General features: G+C 44.9%; 1 long non-coding RNA gene across 1 annotated transcript in view; it reads left to right on the plus strand.

Moving 5' to 3' along the window:
• Window positions 1–13728: 13728 nt before the first annotated feature.
• Window positions 13729–19498, plus strand: part of LOC144141943 (uncharacterized) — a 29707-nt gene continuing 23937 nt past the window's right edge. Inside the window, exon 1 of the long non-coding RNA XR_013316765.1 lies at window positions 13729–13846. This is a non-coding gene — a long non-coding RNA (uncharacterized LOC144141943). The remainder of the gene's footprint in view (window positions 13847–19498) is intronic.

The following is a 19498-nucleotide window of genomic DNA, read 5'->3' on the forward strand; positions in this document are numbered from 1 at the left end:
CCGCCCGTCGTACGGTGCAGATACAACACGCTTTTTACGTGCATTTACGTGTTTTCACTTGTCAAAAATGGTGCCAAAAATGCTGGATGCATTGGTGCTCCCCGGGCTCCGCCTGTCATTCGGGGGTTTCCGGACAAGTCCACTTGAAAGCCTCTATGTTTAAACAGATCAGTAGTGCTTAAAGAACCATAATACATATATGGCACTTTTGTACTGCGTAATGGCGACATTCCTAAAAATTTAGCCCTTCAATGCCAATATTGAAACCACATCCTCAGAAAGGCTGTTTTTGAGCTGTCCGTCACTTTTTCTGCCTTTCTCTGTCCGAGTGAGAATAAAGACAGAGGAACTTGGGTAATCTTATCTGAATCCCACAAAAGTGACTCCGCCGACTTCATGCCGCCTTGGCATCTGCGCCCTTTATTTGGTGACATGTTTTGCTAGGACATTTACATATTACACTCATCCAAGCAATTCATCTGACAACACTTTCTCTATTTGCAACATAAATTCCCATACACCTAATTTTACACCGAGGCCTCCAAAACTGCGGCTGCTGTGACATGTCCTCACATGGTCCCAACTTTCCCAGCACAATAACACTAAATAGAAACACAAGTATATTTACGGCTGAGGCATGTTCTCTCCTAATTACGCCAGAACACATAATACGGGCAAATACACAACAATTCATTATGTACACAGACTCTTGAAGTGCTAAGACAGGATTGCGTAATAGATAACTAAGCACGAACATTGTGCTGGATAGGTTCATAAAGAGATAATGGCCGCCTACACAATAAAACAGGTCCTAGTCTTGTGTTGGGTGCCTGGACAAAGTGACATTCCGGCTAATGAACTCGCAGACCAGACCGCCAATATAGCAGCACTTTGCTTTGGCATCTTTGTTCAGCAGCTGAGCTATCTTGACTGAAAAGCGTTCATTCGAAAGCAATCCGTTAACGCAGGCATAAACACTGGGACACACAGACATTAAACGCCACACTATAAAACCCCAAAGAGGCAGCTGTTACACAAGAAAACGCAGCAGAAAAACGGAAGCATACATGGGGAGATTACGAATAGGCCAATTACACGCTACTCACTTGCACCTTCTACACGGAACACCACCGCCTCGCTGCGGCAGGCACGGGCACTGCCTATCACTCACACATGTCTTCGTTGAGTGTGGGTACTTTTACAAGGCAAGGAAGAAGCATTTTTGGGTACTCTACACTCTCAAGATTTCCCTTCTTTCCTACATGTTTTGAGCGGATCAACCCGTAAGTCCAAGTAAACACCTTTTCGTACATCTGGGAGACATTGGCCTTTTAAACCGCATATCATGCAACGTGTAACCTCAGGGCCCCTCACTGTGTGGAAAAGTCAGGAGTGCCCGTTCAATCTTTACAATCTTAACCTGCCAACACCTTTCGCCAAATTTTACTGTTGTTTAGGTGTTGCACTGTATAAATTCCTACACTGCTGATTTAATTCAAATCACATTTACACCACCATTTTACTAAAACATGAGTCAAAATATGAAACCATTGCGTTGACGCTCTGTGGCCATCATTGCTCTTGAGCCACAAAACAAACACATACTTCTAAACACACACACACAAGTGCGCGCGCACGCACACATACAAACATATACATACACACAGGTGCACACGCACACGCACACGCGCACGCGCACAAGCGCACATAAACACACAGACACGCACACACGCGCACACACACGCACGAACACGCACCTTTCTGAGCGAGTTCATCTTGACCATAAACATGATGATGATGATTAGGGGCTTTCCCTTTGAGTCGCGGCGTTGGTTGTCATCAAACTATTTGCCTGTTTTATAACGCTTACATGCCCTACTCCTGGCTAACCTAACAGATTTGCTTCCTGCCAATCCACCCCCTCATCCGTTGTGAACTCTCATCTCTCTACCCCCTTTTTTCTCCCCCCTCTGTTCTAAATTATTATGAGCATGATTGCTCCGGTTACGTTGGGTCCCTTCCCTACTTTTCTTCAACCTCTACTCCAGTCGCCTTTTCGTTACCTCTATATACTTCATGTTGAGGTTTCGCGTCGCCCAAAATCCCAAAGCCTCCGCCAGCATCGTCCCCCTCACCCTACAGTGGTCGTATCTCTGTTCAGCTCCTGACAATGTGGTCTATAGATTCAGCATCACTGCCGCAGCATGCACATGTTTCATCCTGCTGCCTGTATATACCCTTGTATGCACGAGCTCACTGCCCGTGCCGCGAAGAGCAATGCACGGCCTCTCGTATTGCCATACGATTATATCTTGTGAATTTCCAGTTTCTGTGTCCTTTAGTCTCCAGGGTTTTTTCGCTTCCATTCTCTGTGCCCACTTTGTCATCTCTGGTGCCTTTACCTGCTTCTTATCTGTTTTGTAAACCCCACTTTCCCCTACCAACTTTCCGTACCGCTTGGTCAGCTGTCTGCTCATCCGTCTCACACTGCGTGTCCATGCTCCTGATAGGCAGGTACCTAAACACCCTCGCGGCCACATTTTCGCACTCCATGTCACTAAGTCGCTTCTCAAACTTTTGTTGCTCTGCGCCTCTCTCAACCTGAAAGACCAGTGCATATCCTCCTGTGACGCTTCTATCGTAGTTTTGCTTTGGGTTCCTTGGGCAAACCTGTCTACCAAGCACTGATATACCTCCAGGCCCGCTTAGGACTCTGGTTTCATGCACAGAACCACGTTTCCGAAAGTTATTCCTGGTACCATGACCCCTTTCCACCTCGAAATTTGTAGTATCCACATAGGGCTCAATTCTTCATTATAGGTGCGTTCTGTCTTCTATTCGTCTTAACGAGACCCTCATGCGCGTGCGTGTAATGTTCGGTATCGTTCACCCATACTCCTAAATATTTTTTCTCGGTCACCGATGGTATTTCTACTTCTTGCACTGACACTGGTTTGTGCTCTGCAGCGTCGCTAAAGACCATGATATCCGATTTTTCTCTGCTAAATGATAGCCCTAGGTGCGTCGCTTCTTCACCGCATATATCCAATAAACCCAGCATATTTATCCTGCTGTCCTCCATCACCAATAATCCTCTGCATATATTAGTCCTTGAACCCATTGTTCCAGCACCTGTTCATTTTTTTATGTATTCTAAAACGAATCCCAGTGTAATAACTTCGAGCTTCCAGTCTACACCCGCCACGAGATCATTAACAGCACTGGCTACAGAGGTTATCCTTGTTTGAAACCCTTGTATTCGTATACAGGCCTATTGTATGTTATTTCCTCCAACACTATTTGCGCTTGGTTCACCAGGTATAGCTCCCTGAGTAAGCTTATGAAGTTTGCTTCATTCCGTTGTCCTCAAATATACTCCATCGCCGCACCCTCTCTACATTATTATACGCCGCTTGAATGTCTAGAAGGGCTAACCACAAAGATTGGTTTTGCGTGTTCACCATATCTATGCATTGGCATACAAAAATAGGTGGTCGCCTAGTCTTCCATCCTTTCGTAACCAATTTTGAAGTTACCCTAGTATCCTATTTTCTTCGGCTCACTGCTCTAGTTCGAACCTACTGTCTAAATAGCAAACCCGTACAGCACTGACATGACGGTTACTGGCTTTTACGAGCTAGGGTTTGTCCTGTCTCCAACGTTCATCCCGCTCATTTGCCACGCGGCCGGTATTGCCTTTTTCCTATGCTTGTTCAGATAACTTGTAGTAGCTTACCCTTGCTCTTCGGTCTTAATTGGTTAACCAACTCCATCGGCATCCCATACGCACCTGCCACTTTATTGTTGGGGACCTTTTCCTCTTAATTTCCAGTTCGCCGTGTCCCCATCTATCCAGCCGCTATAAGATACCGTATTTGCTTGCACAACTACATTTAAAAAGGCGGTACAGTTTTAAAAAGGAATCTTTGTTTCGCCACGCATCTAGAAACAGTGTTAAAATATTGCCAGGCACACCGAATGTCGTAGGCCTTTTCATCGTCCAAAAACACCGTAGCACAAAACTGTTTCTGGACACAGGCATCCTTAATATACGACTCAAGGGCGACAAGTTGGTTGTTCGAAGATCGCCCCACCCTGCAGCCAGCCTGACAGCTCCCTTAAAAAGCGTTGTGCTCCTAAATGTATACAAATCTCCGGCTGATTATATTTTCAAGAAGCTTGCACTGGAAGCTTGTGAAGGCTTAGGTTGATAGCTGGCCAGAGAAGGGTCCTTCCCTTTCTTCAGAAAAGCTACTACAATGGCTTTCTTCCAAGAGTTTGAAATGAGCCCGGAAGTCATATTTTGTTATATATGTGTAGGATTGTTTCAAGAGTACCTGGGTGTAGGTTTTTACGTGGTATAAGTAACCTTATCTGCGTCTGAAGCTGGACGCTTATATGTGCTAAGGGCAGCCCTCAACTGATAGACTATATTAAAAATTGTAACCACATTTTGACTTGTCAGTAGATACGAAATATTTTTTCTGAATCGGTTTTATCATTTCGAAAAGTGCGTACTGCGCATAGCTGGAAATGTGTTGGAAGTGTTGCGCAACTTTGTTAGCTTGGTCTGCGAGGGTGCCAACTGTTGCGCATACCAGGGGACGGCTATGTGCATGCTGTCCTTAAATTTACTTGTTCTTGTTGATACCTTCTGGGTGTCCCTGTATGAGTAATCATTTAAGAAAAGCGCGGGAACTTCCCGTTTCGCCTCACGACGCACACGCTTTCCAGATGCTTTCCAGAGGCTTTCCACGCTTTCCAAAAACGAGATGGGAATACTGGACGTGGGGTACCAGCAAGGGGCACACCACGCATTGTTCTGTGTGCCTTGCGCCCCCCTAACATCCTAATCAATCTAGTGCCCCGTTGCATTCCACGGGCATAAGAGACCTGGGGAATGAATTTTTTCGCTGCGCGGAGAATATGCGCCGTGAGGAGTTAGGAGGCTTCATCAACGTGTAGGTGTGTTATGAATGTTTATTGATTGTTTCCATTTATTCGCATCTTGCACAAGGTACACGACGGAATGTACACAAAGTGTAGTTTGGATATTTGTCCAAATGTACTCCAGCTCGCTCTTGCTTCATTAAATCTTTCATGGGAAGGGGAACTGTTTTGGCCTATACGTAGATATGTTAATGTCGTTGGGAACTGATCACTGCCTTATGGGTTTGTGCCAACATCCCAGCCAAACAATTGAAAGAGTACTGCAGAGCCAAAAGCCAAGTCGAGATGTAAATAAGTGTTTTGTGCGATAATAACTTATGTATCCTTGGTAATGTATTTGGCATGCTCCCGAAGATAGTAGAAATTTTTCGGTAAGGCGACATTGTGCATCTGTGCGAGAAGAGCCACAGAGTGCATTATGTGTTTTAAGGTTGCCCAAAAGATAAAGGTGCGGGTAGCTGATTGATAAGGTCCTCGAAATCTGTGTTCAAGTGCTGGAAATCAGCAGGGATATAAACAGAGCATAGTGTTATTAGCCTACCGAGAATTGTGGTACGTATAGCAAGAACCACAAGGACGGTCTGTAATTGGATAGTCTGACAGGCCAAGTTCTTTCGACCAATGATGACCACACCCCGGAAGATGTGCACCGCCATCGCTGTCCTTCCTAAATACCACGTAACTATTCCAAATTATTTTATGTATGCGATTTAGGTGTGTTTCTTGTCGACACATGACACTTGGCGTACTTTAGTGCAGTATCATGTACACGTAGTCAAGATTTTTAAGAAGGGCTCTACAGTTTCATTCAGATATGTTTCTCTTGCCATTATTTACTGTGAGAGCTAGAGGAGTGTGTATATTTACGTGTTATGTTTCGGCGTTGTGAATCTCGTCTTTCGGGCTTGTCGGGAGACTTTGGCGTCGCGACACGTTTATTGCACGTCTATGTTATCGTCAGATGTCCTCGGGTGCCTGACTGATCAAGCGCCATGAACCAGGAATCCTTTAGGGTTTGCTTTGGCTGGACCGCAACCCCCGAGGGCGTCAAGAACGCTACGGATGGCACAGGCGGTGCGGCAGGTGTCGGAGCTGCCACTGGTTCCTCCGTGCCCTCACGTGTGTTTTGAGGCGGTGGAAAGAAAACTTTCGACGTGGCGTCACTCCGGCCGGCAAAATTGATACCACAACCGCTGATGACACAACAAGCGGTGTGGTGACGGGTGGGTCTGCCGGATAAAACCGAGTGGCTGCAGGGTAGGCACCAGTCCAGACTCACTGAATTGGGTCACCAACGAAAGCAGACGCCGCCCCACCCAGCGCAGAGCTGCATCGGCGTACCTTGGAGAAGAAGAACACGAGAACCTCCTCCGTGGTTCTGAGTACGAGATGTTTTCCGTTACCTTTAAAGTAATGGCGCGTTTTTCTAGTTTGCAGCTATCACAGTTACGAGAGTATGCTGGATGGGATCCTTCCCGGTTTGGGCATTTCATGCTACTGGCTTTGCAATTGCGTGGGGTGTAGTCATGATCAGAACACTTGGCACACCTCAGTTTTTCCCGACACTGTAACGTACCGTGCCCATACCGCTGGCAGTTGAAGGAGTGACGCGCATTAGGAACAAACGGACGGACCTTACAATGGATAAAACCTGAATTTTCCCCTTGAGGGAGGTTGCAATGGTCGAACGTGGGGATGAATTGCTTTGTTTCGATTTCTTGGTTGTCTCAATAGATAGTTATTCGTCTGACTGATTTAAGGCCTTGCTCACGCAGGGCCTCCACGAAATCAGAGTTTATCGTCTTTAATTTCGGATTCCAGGATAACGCCTTCGCATTTGTTTAAACTGCAGTGAGGAGTGACTTTATTTTGCAAGTTGCCAATCATGCCCTGTTGCAGAAGGACATAAATTGTTTTTGATTAGAAATTCCCAAAAGGATTTCACAACTGGTTAGATTGTTGCTTTGTAGTTCCGGCCCAGTGTGATGTTGGGAGCTAGGGCTCGAGTATCGCGTCAAAGAAACTAGTCAGGCGCTTGAGACGGGCGGCCTAGGCAAGAATAGCATTTATCTGGTCGAGATGGACGAGATGGACGTCACAATTATGAACTGAATCCGACAGCGAAGTGAATCCAAAAGACACTACCTTCAGCTGAGCTGGATAAACTAGCACGTCAAAGTTCAGTTCAAAAAGAGAACAGCAATAAAAAAACATGCCATGTCCGGTCGCCACTTGATTCGAACCGTTCACACATCCTCGTTGCGGAAGCTGTTGTTAGCTGGGCACAGTATCCCCACGTTACGGCTTACGGCTTACAGTCGATTACGGCTATTCCAATGTACGGCCGTCGAGAAGCCAGTACACATGTGGTGCTGCAGCCTACCACTAAAACACCACGCCACATCGGAATCCGGCGAATAAAGCGCGGCCTAAGAGCACCAGGTATAGGTGGCTGGTGCTGTAACACTGCTGGGTCCCCTGGCGTCCTTAACGACAGCCTCGAGAAACCTTGGCTAAACTATGTTGCAGGCAGCCCTAAGAAGCGTTGCTCCTCCGATTACGCCCATCTGCACCTCCATTTATGATATCCTTTTCCTGTATTTTCAACTTTTCAACTTCATTGTAATGCTTAGGGTTATTCTGCTGTTCACTAGTGGAACATTCTTGCGGGACACATACCCGGACGGCGAGATTGTCCCACGTCAAACCATCAAACGTGTTGTTCGTGGAATCCTTCTCTGACACCCAGACTTCCGCTGTCCTCTATCTTATCCCACCACAAATGTTTTCAAGCAACTTAGATGTTAGGGAGACTGAACTAAAAGTGACTGTTTCAGCTTTTTTCTTAGATTCTATGATCAAAAATTACACCATCTTCCCGTGGGGCACCCTGATGAGGATGTGAAGCATTATGAAGGTTCCGTGTGGTTTCATTGTGTTGGCGTTATGTTGAGTGAACTGGTGTTTAGCAGCGCCAGAGAGAATTCCGCGTCCGGGTCCACACCGGAGGCAAAAGCACGCAAGTACTGTTGTGTTACGGTGAGTAGGCGATGGTTCTCGAGGCGAGGACACTTGTCCATCATGTTTTTGTCGATGTTTTCGTCTCAGTGGTAGAATCGGTAGTATCCGTCAGCATTGGTGAGGTAAAGGTTGTTGACGTTTGAGCACCGGCTGAGAGCAACGCACACGCCATCCTCTCTGCAGCTTTGTCTTCTTGTCCTTCTTCTTCAGCGGTTCACCCTCTTGAAGATGGTTATGGTGATTGAACGCAAAGGTATCTCTTGATGGATTCTTTGGTTGGCGAATCCCTAGGGGCATCCTGCCAAAATCATCACCAGAGGCGCTTCGGACTGGGCATGGACGCGGGAAATCCCCCCGAGTGAGACATGCGTAGCATATAAAAATAGGGAAAGTTGTGGGGTTTGCGAAATTCTATGGTATTTAACGGTGAGAAATTTACTTCGGTGTGGCCCGTTTTCGGATGCCAATCATTTGGTTTAGAAAATTTTGAAAAAAAAAAACATACGGCGTACAAAAAAGAACAGCGAATGGGGGTACTTTCTTGCGCAGCCTTACCCTGATAACTGAAAAGGTTCCGGAGCTCCCAGCCTGGTAAACCGAAGGAAAGCGGATCGGCTGGACCTTCCCAAATGCCGCGATTGCCACCATTCGTTGTTTTTTTACCCTCCACCTATAAAAACCTCGTCATGGTAGGCTACCACTGATGTTTGGGTGCTCCCGTTCCGTAGTGTCGCCAATTCCGTCACAAAGATTACTCAATGTGCCCCGTGCAGGGTATTTCATAGCTTTACTCAGGCGTCAGAACACTCAATAAAGCAACAGTCCCTAACCCACCTGTCAATACTGGTACACGTACAAGAAAGCAAAAGTTATGCAATAAACCAAACATTGGCAGACACAACAAGAAAGCTACACATCCGTTGACATCGCACTTTGTCGCCCAGTAACTCGTCACACCCAAGCACTCAGGTATACCTGTTATTACAACACCATGGCTAAAATCCTGTCCAATGCAAACGGGTTCTCTGAGTTCTCTATGTCCTAGTGAATCTAAAGAACTCGTAGGAAAACGACGAACGTAATACTCCAATTTAAAAAAACAAAAAATCACGAGCCATCTCCACTAACGTGAAACCTGGGGAAGGGCAAAGCAATGGACGTGCAAATTTATTCTTGGCGCTTTGACGTTTTTTCCAACGGAGATGGCACTTTTGGGTGTGGGGATATACAGATTTGCCCTTAACGTGTCTTCCCTTTAAAGCACGGAGCTTAGCACGAGGGGTAAACGAGTGTCCTTGTGTTTTTATGCGCGTTACGTTCTAGCGCCAGGCGTAAACATGTTCAAGGTGTTTTAGTATCGGAAACTCACGAGACGACGATCCCGACAATGATTACGATGACGATGACGACCGGAAAAGCCAAAAGCCCCAACCTTTAAAGGACTTCACCCCTAAAACGCACACCTAGAGTCGCCACATCATTTTTTGTGTCAAGGAATGACCACGTATAAAAGGGATTTGGCCCCATGCCAGGAGTTTGTAAAAAGTAATTTTTATATCACAGATCTACAGCGAGTCTCATAGAGACCAGGAAAGTTTGGAGGGCTTTTCTGACAGACTCATGATGTTGCATTTTTATAAAGTACTGTCACGGGGAAGCTATGACTAGGCATAAAAAGAAGAAGAAAGACAGGGAACCTTCAGGAGCCATGTTAGTAGAATAAAGCAATTAGTCTGATGTAAATGCAGATATTTTTCTTAAATGTTTCTTCGGACTCCTTTTTTCCACAACGTATCCTGCATGGAATCCCGGAAACGAAGCTGATCCCGTCAAGCAGACGGATCAGGAGCCAAGTACAGTGAAAGCAGCAATGGTGCGACAAGGTCAGCGAGCGTGCATATAGCATGCACAAGCTTAAAAAAAGAGTGGCCCGTAGCCAGCTAGGCACGCGGCTTATCACAGAACCCAAGGCTGTTTTGGGTACTGTCCATTTGGGCACAATGGTACCGCTCACCGAACCGCTGAATTTCAACAATGAATATTTCAGCAAGCTCAATTTGCAGCTCGCGGGATCAATATCACACGAACACTTCACAGCAGAGTTTATCACGGTGATTAAATACATGGATGCCGCCAAAGGAGTGCTGGGCATGTAAAGGCTAAGGAGGCAACCCAAGGGCGGGCGATGTCGACAGTTCAAGCGCCTCCAGAGGTGGATCCTGCTCATTGTAATGGGTGTGCATCGCTATGAAAGCCTGGTGCAGCTCACCACCTACAGCTGCAAAAGTTCAGCGGCGAGTTGTACCAGGGGCGAAGATTCAGGACGCAGTGTAAGGCATCCGTGGATGACAACCATTGCGCAACCAAAGGATAAAAGTTACAATATGTACGGACTCTTCTTATTGGCCCAGTGGCTGATTCTATCGCCTTACTGAAAGCTACGGAGGACTGCTGCGAAGGCGAAAGGGAAATTCTTTGACGACGCTTAAGGGACACTTGCCGAATCATGCAAAAACATCTGGGACAGCTTAGATCGCTTCATTCGGTAGTATCCTCTAACGATACCGACGGGCTACGTCGACTCCTGGACTACGTGCAATGTACCCGGCGGGAACTGGCTGCAATAAAGATTTCTTCGTTTAGGTATTGTGGTATGATGACGGAAAATATAATTATTGTCATTTGATATTGCCCGTGCTCACCACCTACAAATGGCCCACACTTTGCAGAGTTCAGAAAACTCAGAAAAGGAGTCACCCGTAAACGGAACAACAAAATCGCCCACGTCTTTTTATGTTGAGCTTGACATCTTTTGTGTCCTACCTTAAGATCGAAGTGGAGTATAGAGAGAAGTGCGATAGGAATCAGTTTGTCAAATGAAAAGTTTGGACATACCCCCATGCACACCTGTGTCTACTTGTACCATCTCATCTAAGCCAAAGTGTCTATATTGTCACACAGTCAATCCCGCTACGGAAGTGTCTGAGAGATGGAACAGATATCAGAATGTATTACAGAGATTTGAAGGCGAAAGGCCATGTTGGCGTTTAACCAGGACAGGGCGCATTTCTAGAGACTGCATCCTTGACGGGAAATGCCCGAACTCCACTGGCAGACGTGTAACCTCGGTGTGCTATCCTTGCAGGCGGCACAGCGGAGCATAGACCATACAATATTGGACGTCAGCAACCCTCACTGCCACACTGTGCCCATTCTCTACTAAGAAGTGCTGCTTCAGGCGTGGAAGCTCGGGGTAACAGGAACTGAACGCTGTGAATCCAACCGGGATATCGTGCATGGTGGGAGTCAGCGCTTCCTCATACGCGAAGACGCCTCCGTACCATTTGTCCTAGAGAGCTAGGGAAGAAAAGCCTCCATCTCCATACATTCGGAATGCCGAATAGTGGAATTGTTCTTACGGAGTTCTTACGGAGGGAAGATGCGTTTCTTTAGTGGCAGGTGCGGCTTTGCAATGACATAGTGAAAGTACCCACTAAAAGGACTTTGCTACTTCTATCGAAACCAGTGGTCAACAAATTGCGGACAGGCTTTTCCGGCCGTGCAGAGACTCTGCAGCTGGGATTATCCTTCTGATTAGAGCCGACCACCTTTGGAAAGTCATGACAGGAGAATTGCTTAATCACCCCAGCAACAACTGTCCAGTTGCACTAAACTCAATCTCAGCTTGGATGTTGTACAGGACCTTGTATGCACTCAGTTCATCGCTGGTGGCATTTAGTGTCTGCGTGTTGCGAGTAAGCATCAAGCACATGGATGAGGGCGACGTTCTTGAGCCATTGTGAAATCTTGAGAGTGTAGGGATCTGTGAAGCAGAGGCACCAGATGACCGACAGAAAATAAGCATATTTTTCGTTTGCTAGAAAGGTGACGACAACAGCGAGTGAACTCTGCGAAAACGACATCAACCTTTTAGGAGACTCCAAAACTCTACTGATAGCTATCAGTACCAAGAGCAACGTTTACATGGCCTATGTCAAAACGTAAAGAACTTGCGGGAATTGACGGGCGCCAACGTACATCATCTTCAAAAGCGGAGTCTGAGAGCTCCAGGAGCAAACACTCCCCACAAAAAGTGCGCCAAGATTGGAGCAGTGCAGTGTCTCGATGGAGACCTTTGTCATCTAAACACCAAAAACAATGGGGCCAGCCACGATGAAGCGACAGTTATCATTATCACGAAGCAAATCAGATGATGGCGTATCATCTGTCTCCCGAAACCTCAGGCGACTGAAAGAAGTTCAACAGCGGTGGCGTGATCAGGGTAACGATGCATTTGTGAGAGCCAAACTTCGCCAATGAGATAACATAGGTCAGCAGAGTCTGCCAGAAGGACAAGGAGAGTAATAATTGGGTGAAAGGCTATGCAGCAGTTCTCTGACAAATCAACGTTCGGAGCTTGCTTATTGCATCTCATTGTGGGGACGGAAGGATGTTACAGTTGTATTTAGGGGATGAATTACGGGGAATCTATGAGCCGACAGAAGAAGAAAAAGGAAGACGATGAACGATTGGACGCCATTATTGGAGTAAAAAGCAATTAAGTTTCATGTAAATAAAATTATGCTTTCGGCGGCTTCGAACTCCTTTCTTGCACACATCAGCTGCATTGTTTTCTGGGCGGAAACGTTTCTAGGGAAGGCACCCTTATTTGAATCCTTAATTTTTTGTTAGGTATAAATCGGTTTAAATTTACTTTCTACTACAAATTTTTAATCGCGTACATTTTCAAATGAACCTTTGAACGAAACCATGGCACATGCAAGTCACACCAGTCAAGGGTACTTTCTTGCCCTTGTTTGTCTTAGTAGGTCTTCCGCCGTAAACACCTATATCTTACGTTCTTTCAGGTAGCAGAATTTTCTTTTTTTAAAAAATATTTATGCAACTTTTAAAAAGATATATATATATATGTGTAAATATATTCATTGAGTTTTACCAAAAAATTCTTTCAAGCTGTACAGGCCAGAGAATATAAAAAAATATCCAAAGAATGCTCGCTCGCATCTTTTTTTGAACAATTGATGAGCATACAAACCTAAGGAGAAGAAATGACACAGCATATATACCGAAGCGTCGGTCTTTCATAAATATTGGATTGTGTTTACACTATGAATAGTAATAAACGACACAATCTCTCTGCAATTTTACAGTTCCTTATTCTCAAACATTTCGACTTACCAATGCGTATGAGTAAGATAAAAAAAATCACCTCTATTGCACAAAAACGAAAAAAAAAAATTCTTGAGCATTGAACAACCTCGTCCCAGTATTAGCCACGTCTATGGTACAAGAGGCCAAAATACACTCCCATAAAAGTAATGTGCACGACCATTTTCCTATTGGCTGAGTACGAACACATAATAGCATATCGGCAAAATCTAGTCATCTAGATTATGACCGCCTTTACACCTAAATTGTGACATCGTTAAAAGGAAAAACGCCGAACGAAATAAACCAAAATTAGAAATCGGCTGATTGACGGGAAGCATTTTGAATAAAGTTCTACCACTTCTGGGAAAGCATTCAAAATAACACCAGGATCCAGGGAAAAAAACAAAGGTGCGCCACAACATCAAATACCTCCTCAATTTTCCAATGAAGATGTCAGAGGGCGACCGAAGTCTCCTGAAAAAGCTAATTTAGGCAATGTTTACGACATACCCACATGTGTTTGTCGCAATAGGTTTTTTCTATATATACTTCAGTACTCTTACCAAAGAAGTCAGGGTTTAAGAGCTAAACTATTCCAAGCTTCGTGCTTCTGTGCTTGCAAAGCTCTAATGAAGACAACGTGTATTAAAATGTTCTTTTTGTTGGGTCTTGTTTTAGTCACTGAAGCTTCAAGCAACACAGGGTGAGTAATACACCTTTCTTATTCTCATATGTGGGAATCATTCCATTTTATAAAAGTTTCGTTTGCAGCTCCATATCTTAATTTATTGCGGTGTCATCCGTCGCAGCTAAACACCAAAGAAAATGCTAGTGGGCCAACACGTGTTATATTGACTAAACTATTTTCCCATCTGCTAACACCGGTCATTCGGAGCATATCAAGGTGAAGAGAAAGCAAAACCCCTTATTACGTTAATACATAACAATATTTTTACGCCCGTTTGGCTGTGAATAATTTGGCGCGCTCAAAAGGCGTTTTCCTAACGCTTTAAAGCACTATAGTATCAGGTGCATTCTTGTGGAACTTGCAATGCAATAACTGTACCAAAAGAAGGTATTATTGGACGTATATTCGGTAACTTATTTTAGGTTGTAGGCTTGTTGCCAATAACGTTGTAGCTTTCAATTGACGCCGTTTGAGATACTTCTACTCTTGAAGTGATCGTTGATGTTTGGAAGCCACTACTTCAGGTAATGCTTTTCTCTAAACACCGCCAAAATGCTGCGCTACCCCTTCTCAACGTGATGACATTTGAGCCATCAACACTACGTGAAGAAATCTGTGTGGTCGCATCGTAATCTGAGCTTTGGTAGTTGCGTTCTTTTGACGGTGTTAATTCCTGCCACTTTCATTTTTATGGTATTTATTAGGCTTGCTGCAATTAAAAAAGGGCGTTTAATAATTCCCTGTAGGTGTAAAAAACGACAAACACCAAAGCGCGTCTTTTTTAGCGTTTGTCGGATGCTAAAGATGCCCTGGTGTTGTTACAGCTGTTTCAAAAAACTTCACTACCGCACACCTGTGGCCAGGTGTAGCTTCGCTCGATAAAAACACAAAAAATGAAACTTGTTATGTTGGTCGGAATCTACCTGTTAGTGTGCAGTCATCCACCAGGTGTACAACTCTATGCAAAAACGGTAGACAAAAATAGGTTTATGATTTATTGCAACAGAATAGGTTTTATTTAGGGGCACGGTGTAAATCATGGCGAGTGGTTTTTTTTTTGTTCTTGGACAGGCGTTAACACGTGGAAACAACGAAATCAAGTCATATTTTGAATGCACACGCTGCATCGAAGCATGATCATTGTAAAGAATATTTGTACGTGACCGGTTCAGGGAAACACCTAAGTGGTAACGTGAATCTGAAGCAGCTTTGAGACTGCGGAAATAAAAACCGCAAAATAGCTTGAGGCGTGCTTTATTCTAAGTTTCATTTAAATGATATTCTGGAAATTAGCCACACAAGAAATATTAGTTATTTATGCAAGCGACCATACTTTATTTTTCTCTAAAGATAACAGTGCCTAATTATTAACAAACAATCTTTCGGTGGGTGCGTTGGCCAAATGGTGTAATGAAGACTACATACAAAAGAATAAAACAAAGCAGCAGCTATATTTTCCGTTAAGAACAAGCCAGTTGCATTTTACATTGCCCCTACATTTATCTCTGTACGTATAGAGAGTGTGTGTCATTTTAAATGCCCTGGTGTCTTTATTTCTAAAAAAAATGTAGGAAATATATATGTACAACGCGAGATTATTTCTTTGGACAGAATCATGCAGATATATGTCATCGAAGGCCATTTCGGCCGAGTATGTGAATGTGCTACTGCATAATTCTCTTTCTAGTTCAATTTAAACTATTCTCTCCTTGCTCGAGGTAATATAAAGCAGTCCGCGTAGCATAAAGGTTATATACCCAAAAAAATGTTTTCTATCACGTATTCTATATAAGTAACAAGGACGCAACCCAGAACCTCTTTTTAAAACGTCTCGTATATAAAACCTCCAAGTTGTACACATATAGCGTGTGTACTCGATTAACGCAAGACGTAAAGAAAATTAAAAATATGCGTAACATGTTGAGATCCCGACAAAAACAAATAACCTCTTCCTAAAATAAGCTTGTTTTAATATTTGAAAGGCCGCATCCAGATTACTCGACATTCTCTATTTAATGCGTTTTATTGTTCCAATTTTTATGTACACACAGCTTCTGAACATTGCGAACATTTCAATTCCCCCAAAATGTAATGCCCACCTAATTTATTCGTTTCGTTGGCTTTTTTTTGCCTAATTTTGTACTGGTTGAAGATAAGTAGCGTTTGTCTGACGTAAAAACAAACATTTTAAGGTTATGTTCTTGTGTAACATGTTTGTGGTTCTCCTATAGCTGTGTTTCCTTTGTCACGATACAGCTGTTGAGTTTGGTAGTCCAACAGGAACGGTACAAGAAATCGAGTCGTCTAAGGGAGCACCTGAATGCAGAAAACGCGAAATATTTTGGGTGGTTATTCCCGTGTTACCCGTAGAGAATATTTTTCAATGCATCCCGTACAAAAAGAATTGCGGCCTTGTATAAGATCGGACCTATCGCTGAGTTTCAAGACCATGCGACAACGCTTACTCAATCGTGTTCTAACGACATTACGTCGTCACAGATCGGGTATAGCAGGACAGTTGCAACAATACCAGAAAATTACTATTGGCTGCGACTTGCAAACTTTATATCTACACGCAGCCACACAACACACACATTAGTGTCAAAGATGAAAGAACTTTCCAATACGATGTGCGTACATTCTCCGCTTTCCCCTAACAAAAGGCAGCGTTAAAATTACCTCAAATAAACTTCCGTTGCCCTTTTCCTAAGTCGGCATCCGGAAATTGTTGGTTCTCGTCTTTCCAGGCCCCCTCATTGCAAGACGGGATGGAATATTCACTCTTGGTTTAGGGAGGATGGGAATAATGAAAGCACAAACAGCGCGAGCAACAAAACTCCGAAAATTACGCAGAAGAAACAACAAAAGTGCGTCTCCACATGAAAAAAAAATGCCGAGGTTGGGGAAAAACTCATCCCCTGGTCAGAATCATACCAGGGTCCTCCGCTTTATAAAATCAGCCTTTATGTGATTTCCTTAGGGGTGAGATCTCAGGCTTGGTGTTCTCGTCCCCATTTCACGTTCACTTGCGTCGCAAGTGCGGAGCTCAGACGCCGAAGTCGCGCTATAGACGCCTAGTTTACGCAGCCGGTTCCGCAGGTTCTAGCACGTAATAAAGCAAGCTACTTCCAGAGAGACGACAACGCCTGCGAAAAAACGTTGCGGGCCTGCCAGTTATGGGACCCTTCAGCGGCAATTTCCAAACTCCATGTGAGGTGCAACAGCAGGATCTCAGACGAAGAGAGTGGACACCAGCTCGGGGTTTATTGGAGCCTGTGACTTTGTTTTTCAACTATGCGGATTTTTGGGCATGATGCCTTTCTCCGTTTTTCATATGCTTGCCGCCATTTTTAACCGAGATTTTGTATTGTGATTGTCTCTCACTTTGAAAGGCGATAATGACAGTGAAAGTTACGGACATAGCGATGGTCACAAAAAGGGAAGTTGGGCAAATAAATGCTGAGCAGCCGCTGCTTCCACTGGTGTGTAATAGTCACCACTATAAATGAACACCACTGCTTCGTGAACCGCAAGAGTTTTATTGGAGCTGGAGGGTATGTAACTGCGGATGCTCAATAACTGCGGATGCTCAAGACTTGCGTCGAAGCAGACGGCGTCTCAATAACTTCTATCCCTTGCTGTTGTGAATGGAAACCAGGATACGTCATCAACCAATGCCTTTTGAGAGTTGGACTCATCCCAAAGTGCCCCATGCGTTTGATGGCAGAGCCGGCAAAAATTCATGCACCTCACTAGTAACGACGACGATGGTTCAATGCAAAGATATCTTGTGACGGATTCTGTGGTTGTCGTCTGCGTTTACACAGATTGTCGACCGTATCAAACTAGGAGTACCGAATATACTTCTCCATCGTTACGGTAGAAACCAAGGATGGATACCGGTCGTTTAAGCGTATTAAAATTAGAGCTAATCGGAGAGAGGATAAATTTATAACGCGAGGGACCAAAGTTGTATTCCGGCCACAAGAACGATTTTCAAAGCAAAATTTTCCTTCTCTACGAGGTGACGTGTTTCTGCTGTGCGACACAAGAAACTCCCAACCAGGCTGAATAAAACAAGTGGCACCACCAGGGATCGAACATGAACGCCAATGACGCGGAGATAGAGCCTGCCGTCATTGCGAGTATGCTACGCAAGAACACATGGAGACAGGGAGACAGAAGCTGGTTTAGTTTTCTGCGGCTGCAGAGGGAGAATGCGCTTTTGGAGGCGACCACGCAGTAAGATAAAAAAGGAGCGCCGACTTCGCTATCTCCAAGAGCCGCCTTACAGTCCTTCACTCACGGAGAACAGGGTAGATAGTGCTGTGAATGTGCGCGATTACCCAGCCTTCCTAGCACACCGGAACCTTCTCACCCTTGCCGGCTCGACGGCAACGCCCATTCAACGGCTTTTCTGCTTAGGGATGACGGTTTTGGGCGTTTTGTGGCGCAGCTTCATGACCATGGAGCGCTTCCTTGCAGCGGCTTGATTTCTTTGTTCGACGGCTCCTGCTGGGTAACGCAGACATGGCAGAATAAAGTGGCGTACGGTAAAGTTAGGTTAGAATTGGTTTTCTGGGCGGCAAAACAAAAGGTAGAAACCACATAGGGACATCTGGCCGCTAGCCAAATGCTACGTATTGGGCACTGCTTGCCAGGAATGAGAGTCCTTATGCTAAATTTGGGAAAACTAATTCGGTTGTGTTGTAACAGATATCGCAAAATTCGAAAGCCGGTTCTCGTAAATAGCGATTGTAAAAGTTCCCTCAGATTTCTAGCAATTCTGAAACTTACTAAACTAATTAGTTTAAATCGGGATACATGGCAACTAGTAAGCTTACAAGCCGTTTTATCGTGGTGTCTGCACTTGTGTCGCGCTGTAGTGTAGCCGCGTGACAGTACATCAGGACGGCTAGGTTCCGCTGGCTCGCCCTTCGAAAGACCTTCCTCGCTGTTTTGTTCTTCCCGCTGCACGTCGGGCTATAGCGGCTACATTTGGTGGTCCAGCTAGGCCGTGCACGAAGATGGTGCGTTCGAAACGGCGGACACAATATCTGTTTATCCCAGGTAATGGCTTGCACAATATCTGGTTATCACTCTTTGTAGAGCCGCCTGTGTGAATTAAAATGACGTCGTATGGGCAATTGTTCTGGGTGTCGGTTACAGCGTTGCCTTCCAACCACCTTCACAGCGTAGATTGGAGCTATTTCTATTTATCACTCCACCCGGGATTTAAACGTTACAGACGCAATCAGTCAGAACACTAAAGCATCGCTTTGAATGCCGACGAACGGCACACGCGATACCAAGCTGTGAGTGGTTTTTATTGCTTGGATACTGAATAAATCTAGCTTAGTTCACGTTCTTCTACGATGGCACAGCATCGTTTTGGTTTGAGAATCATGAAGACGCGGTGACCTGCAGGAACCACTTTGTTGAGCAGATGAATGCCCGTTTCTGACACGCCGTTTCCAGAGAAAGCGGCGGAGCAAAAACTACTTTCGACAGCTCAAATCTAGGGGGGAACAAGGACTACGTATTTCGAGAAAGTGCTGAAGCTGCGCAGCATCGTGGAGGAAAAGATGTCCGTATAGGTAGGCCAGTTTGTAATAAAGACACTGCAGAAGGTATCTACTACATGTCGATTCGGCGAAAGAATTCTCA

Source organism: Haemaphysalis longicornis, unplaced genomic scaffold (genome assembly GCF_048455015.1).
Source record: "Haemaphysalis longicornis isolate Haplotype H1 unplaced genomic scaffold, Haemaphysalis longicornis Haplotype H1 scaffold_6, whole genome shotgun sequence".
Lineage (NCBI taxonomy): Eukaryota > Metazoa > Arthropoda > Arachnida > Ixodida > Ixodidae > Haemaphysalis > Haemaphysalis longicornis.